Genomic DNA, 6,000 nt, shown 5'->3' on the forward strand with positions numbered 1-6,000 from the left:
TGTCCTCACATGTGTATAGAAGTCTTCTACAGACAGTAGACTTGCTAGCAACAGACGTCTACGCAACATCCGGTTGTTGGCTCTGGCTAGCAGACAGCTTCCGCCGAGTCTTTACCCCTTCTGCGAACTGTCGCTGCTTTAAAATCCTAAATTGTCGCTTGCCTGTTGTCGCTACTTTGCAGCTACAGACATTTGTATGCTGTGTGTATGGGCCTATGGAGATCAGTGTGGAGTCTGTGACACAAGACACTAGCACAATCAGGAAATAGACCTCCATTATCAGCTTAAGAAAGTCTGTGACAGAAATGATCAGGGAAGGAGTTTAACATAAACAGTTGACAAAGATAATTATGTTTAAAGGCAGGGTAATAGAGGACCGAGGTCAAGTGTGTCATATGAGAGCAATATAAGAGAAGAGGCAATAATGATCAGTCAGGCATAGGGTAACAGTAGATACCTGTTGGAAAAGGAGGTGGGATAGGGGGGTGGCACGTTAGGTGGTCAGGGAGATGACAGTTGATCAGTGTCTAGGTGATGTTTACCCAGATGATCCATGAGATACAGATCTTCTGAGTTTGCAGGCAAATAACCATAAGTTGGAATTTAGCCAAACAAACCCTGCAGCTACAGCATTTGTTTGTCTCAGTTCCATACAACATGCTCTTCCCATGCAAGCTTGGAAGATTAGCTTCTAGTTGATTCATCATCTCTAGTTAGTCAGGGAGGTAACAAAATAATAATCTTGGACCGGGTAATAAAGATTCAGTGTCATGAAGAGGGTGCCAGATAACAATGATATTAGGGATCAAAGTCATATACGGTAACAGATGATTACGGTCAAGGAGAGTGTGATAGGTGATCAGGGATAGAGTGCCAGATGATCAATGTCAGAAAAAAAGGGTAACATATACACTGTCAAGGACAAGTGATAGGTGAACACTGTCAAAAAGAGAGTGCCAGGTGGTTAGTATCAGGCAGGGGTCACAGGTGCACAGGGTGACACTCTCAGGAAGAGTCCATGAGTGATAGGAAAATTACATCAGTGTCAGAAACTGATAAGAACAAGTGACCAGTGTCAGGTAAAGAGTGACAGATAACCTGGTTCAGGAACCGTGTGAGATGATCGGCTCAGGGATGTGGTGACAGGCGATCAGCTCAGGGATGTGGTGACAGGCGATCGGCTCAGGGATGTGGTGACAGGCGATCAGCTCAGGGATGTGGTGACAGGCGATCAGCTCAGGGATGTGGTGACAGGCGATCAGCTCAGGGATGTGGTGACAGGCGATCAGCTCAGGGATGTGGTGACAGGCGATCGGCTCAGGGATGTGGTAACAGGCGATCGGCTCAGGGATGTGGTGACAGGCGATCGGCTCAGGGATGTGGTGACAGGCGATCAGCTCAAGAATGTGCTGACAGGCGATCGACTCAGGGATGTGGTGACAGGTCTTGTGGTGGGGTGGATTCAGGTAAGACACTGACTGTAGGAACTCAGGGATGCGGCGATAGGCGATCGGCTCAGGGATGCAGTGACAGGCGATCGGCTCAGGGATGCGGTGATAGGCGATCGGCTCAGGGATGCGGTGACAGGCGATCGGCTCAGGGATGCGGTGACAGGCGATCGGCTCAGGGATGCGGTGACAGGCGATCGGCTCAGGGATGCGGTGATAGGCGATCGGCTCAGGGATGCGGTGATAGGCGATCGGCTCAGGGATGCGGTGATAGGCGATCGGCTCAGATATGTGGTGACGGCGATCGGCTCAGATATGTGGTGACGGCGATCGGCTCAGATATGTGGTGACGGCGATCGGCTCAGATATGTGGTGACGGCGATCGGCTCAGATATGTGGTGACGGCGATCGGCTCAGATATGTGGTGACGGCGATCGGCTCAGATATGTGGTGACGGCGATCGGCTCAGATATGTAGTGACGGCGATCGGCTCAGATATGTGGTGACGGCGATCGGCTCAGATATGTGGTGACAGGCGATCGGCTCAGATATGTGGTGACGGCGATCGGCTCAGATATGTGGTGACGGTGATCGGCTCAGATATGTGGTGACGGCGATCGGCTCAGATATGTGGTGACAGGCGATCGGCTCAGGGATGCGGTGATGGCGATCGGCTCAGATATGTGGTGACGGCGATCGGCTCAGATATGTGGTGACGGCGATCAGCTCAGGGATGTGGTGACAGGTGATTGGCTCAGGAATGCGGTGACACTCGATCGGCTCAGGGATGCGGTGACAGGCGATCCGCTCAGGGATGCGTTGACAGGTGATTGGCTCAGGGATGCAGTGACACTCGATCGGCTCAGGGATGCGGTGACAGGCGATCCGCTCAGGGATGCGGTGACAGGTGATTGGCTCAGGGATGCGGTGACACTCGATCGGCTCAGGGATGCGGTGACACTCGATCGGCTCAGGGATGCGGTGACACTCGATCGGCTCAGGGATGCGGTGACACTCGATCGGCTCAGGGATGCGGTGACGGCGATCGGCTCAGGGATGCGGTGACGGGCGATCGGCTCAGGGATGCGGTGACGGGCGATCGGCTCAGGGATGCGGTGACGGGCGATCGGCTCAGGGATGCGGTGACGGGCGATCGGCCCAGGGATGCGGTGACGGGCGATCGGCCCAGGGATGCGGTGACGGGCGATTGGCCCAGGGATGCGGTGACGGGCGATCGGCTCAGATATGTGGTGACGGCGATTGGCTCAGATATGTGGTGACGGCGATCGGCTCAGGGATGTGGTGACAGGCGATCGGCTCAGGGATGCGGTGCCGGCGATCGGCAGAGATATGCGGTGACGCCGGCGATCGGCTCAGGGATGTGGTGACAGGTGATCGGTTCAGGGATGTGGTGACACTCGATCGGCTCAGGGATGCGGTGACAGGCGATCCGCTCAGGGATGCGGTGACAGACGATCCGCTCAGGGATGCGGTGACGGCGATCGGCTCAGGGATGCGGTGACGGGCGATCGGCCCAGGGATGCGGTGACGGGCGATCGGCCCAGGGATGCGGTGACGGGCGATCGGCTCAGATATGTGGTGACGGCGATCGGCTCAGATATGTGGTGACGGCGATCGGCTCAGATATGTGGTGACGGCGATCGGCTCAGGGATGTGGTGACAGCTGATCGGCTCAGGGATGCGGTGACGGCGATCGGCTCAGATATGCGGTGACGCCGGCGATCGGCTCAGGGATGTGGTGACAGGTGATCGGTTCAGAGATGTGGTGACACTCGATCGGCCCAGGGATGCGGTGACGGGCGATCGGCCCAGGGATGCGGTGATGGGCGATCGGCTCAGATATGTGGTGACGCCGATCGGCTCAGATATGTGGTGACGCCGATCGGCTCAGGGATGTGGTGACGGCGATCGGCTCAGGGATGCGGTGACGGGCGATCGGCTCAGGGATGCGGTGGCGGGCGATCGGCTCAGGGATGCGGTGACGGGTGATCGGCTCAGGGATGCGGTGATGGGCGATCGGCTCAGTGATGCGGTGATGGGCGATCGGCTCAGGGATGCGGTGGCGGGCGATCGGCTCAGGGATGCGGTGACGGGTGATCGGCTCAGGGATGCGGTGATGGGCGATCGGCTCAGGGATGCGGTGATGGGCGATCGGCTCAGGGATGCGGTGGCGGGCGATCGGCTCAGGGATGCGGTGACGGGTGATCGGCTCAGGGATGCGGTGATGGGCGATCGGCTCAGGGATGCGGTGATGGGCGATCGGCTCAGGGATGCGGTGGCGGGCGATCGGCTCAGGGATGCGGTGACGGGTGATCGGCTCAGGGATGTGGTGACGGCGATCGGCTCAGATATGTGGTGACGGCGATCGGCTCAGATATGTGGTGGCGGCGATCGGCTCAGATATGTGGTGACGGCGATCGGCTCAGGGATGTGGTGACAGGCGATCGGCTCAGGGATGCGGTGACGGCGATCGGCTCAGATATGTGGTGACGGCGATCGGCTCAGGGATGTGGTGACAGGTGATCGGCTCAGGGATGAGGTGACAGGTGATCGGCTCAGGGATGCGGTGACAGGTGATCAGCTCAGGGATGCGGTGACGGCGATCGGTTCAGGGATGTGTTGACAGGTGATCGGTTCAGGGATGCGGTGACACTCGATCGGCTCAGGGATGTGGTGACGGCGATCGGCTCAGGGATGCGGTGACGGCGATCGGCTCAGGGATGTGGTGACGGCGATCGGCTCAGATATGTGGTGACGGCGATCGGCTCAGATATGTAGTGACGGCGATCGGCTCAGGGATGTGGTGACAGGCGATCGGCTCAGGGATGTGGTGACAGGCGATCGGCTCAGATATGTGGTGACGGCGATCGGCTCAGGGATGTGGTGACAGGTGATCGGTTCAGGGATGTGGTGACACTTGATCGGCTCAGGGATGCGGTGACAGGTGATCGGCTCAGGGATGCAGTGACGGCGATCGGCTCAGGGATGCGGTGACGGCGATCGGCTCAGGGATGCGGTGACGGCGATCGGCTCAGGGATTGGGTGACGGCGATCGGCTCAGGGATGCGGTGACGGCGATCGGCTCAGGGATGTGGTGACAGGTGATCGGTTCAGGGATGTGGTGACACTTGATCGGCTCAGGGATGCGGTGACAGGCGATCAGCTCAGGGATGCGGTGACACTCGATCGGCTCAGGGATGCGGTGACGGGCGATCGGCTCAGGGAAGCGGTGACGGGCGATCGGCCCAGGGATGCAGTGACGGGCGATCGGCTCAGGGATGCGGTGACGGGTGATCGGCTCAGATATGTGGTGACAGGTGATTGGCTCAGGGATGCGGTGACAGGTGATCGGCTCAGGGATGTGGTGACGGGCGATCGGCCCAGGGATGCGGTGACGGGCGATCGGCCCAGGGATGCGGTGACGGGCGATCGGCCCAGGGATGCGGTGACGGGCGATCGGCTCAGGGATGTGGTGACAGGTCTTGTGGTGGGGTGGATTCAGGTAAGACACTGACAGTAGAAACTCAGGGAGGGGAGACCGGTGATCAAGGGGATGACAAGTGGTCAGGGGCTGTGGAGTGATTAGCATCAGGGAAGGATAATAAAGATGATCAGGTTCTCTGCTCTAATCGTATCACATACTCTGAGAACATGCCACCCGGAGAGCAGGTATTCCCGTGTCACCGGCTACATATGTGAGGAACACCTTGGCAGTCACCCATCCAGCACACTGCAGCGTCCACATGTGTGCAGCTAGCGAGTCTACCTTGCAGGAGTACACATACAAAATCTCACCCGGTGCTGGTTCCGGTTCCGGTCTTCTCCACCCGTCAGCCCGGACTCTGCCATCCGCAGCCGAACCGAACCGGGCCGTACCCAACCGGAACCGGAAAACAGCTGCCGGAACGTCACCGTAGCATACTGCCAATAGAAAGCTGCCGCTGAAGCAACGGGGCGATTGTCAGACGCGGCCTCTTGTCTCCGCCGACCAATCAAAGGGCTGAGGGCGGGGCTAGCGTCTGCATTCCTCCAGTCATTGTGAAGAATAGCCGTGAGGAGCCCGGGTGTAGGCAATGGCATATGGGTGAGATCTTGTGGCTGCTGGAGCCTAGTACAGCATCTGGCTGAAGGAACAGACATTATTTATATCATATTATTCTCTACAACGCTCTGGGCAGCGGCTACATATCCCAGAGCCTGGAATACCATGCCTTGGCTACTATTTACTCATCACAGCTGTGCAATGATAGAGGTACAAAGCCATTAGGTAGTCACTATTTGGAATGGTCAATGAGATGCTAATACCCTGAATTATTAGCCTATCATTTAGCATCTCTGCTCATTACCTATTACAGCAGTATGATGACCTGGGTATCTATCCCTGAGGTTCAGTTCACTGGATACTGACCACACACTGATGAGCTACAATGCTGTGGGCAGTGGCTACATATCTCAAAGATACAATGCTTTGGGTACTCACAGCTCATCATAAGAACAAGTGATCAGTGTCAGGTAAAGAGTACTTATACCA

At 57.2% G+C, this 6,000-nt stretch overlaps 1 protein-coding gene across 2 annotated transcripts in view; it reads right to left on the reverse strand.

Annotated features, from left to right (window-relative positions):
• Positions 1-5,352, reverse strand: part of AMMECR1L (AMMECR1 like) — a 45,745-nt gene extending 40,393 nt beyond the window's left edge. Inside the window, exon 1 of one of the 2 annotated variants that reach the window (XM_068280566.1) lies at positions 5,265-5,352. The gene's annotated coding sequence lies outside the window, so the exon portion shown is untranslated. The remainder of the gene's footprint in view (positions 1-5,264) is intronic. The other variant, XM_068280567.1, reaches the window with a different exon arrangement.
• Positions 5,353-6,000: the final 648 nt, after the last annotated feature.

The sequence above is a fragment of the Hyperolius riggenbachi genome, chromosome 4 (assembly GCF_040937935.1).
Source record: "Hyperolius riggenbachi isolate aHypRig1 chromosome 4, aHypRig1.pri, whole genome shotgun sequence".
In the NCBI taxonomy this organism is placed as follows: domain Eukaryota; kingdom Metazoa; phylum Chordata; class Amphibia; order Anura; family Hyperoliidae; genus Hyperolius; species Hyperolius riggenbachi.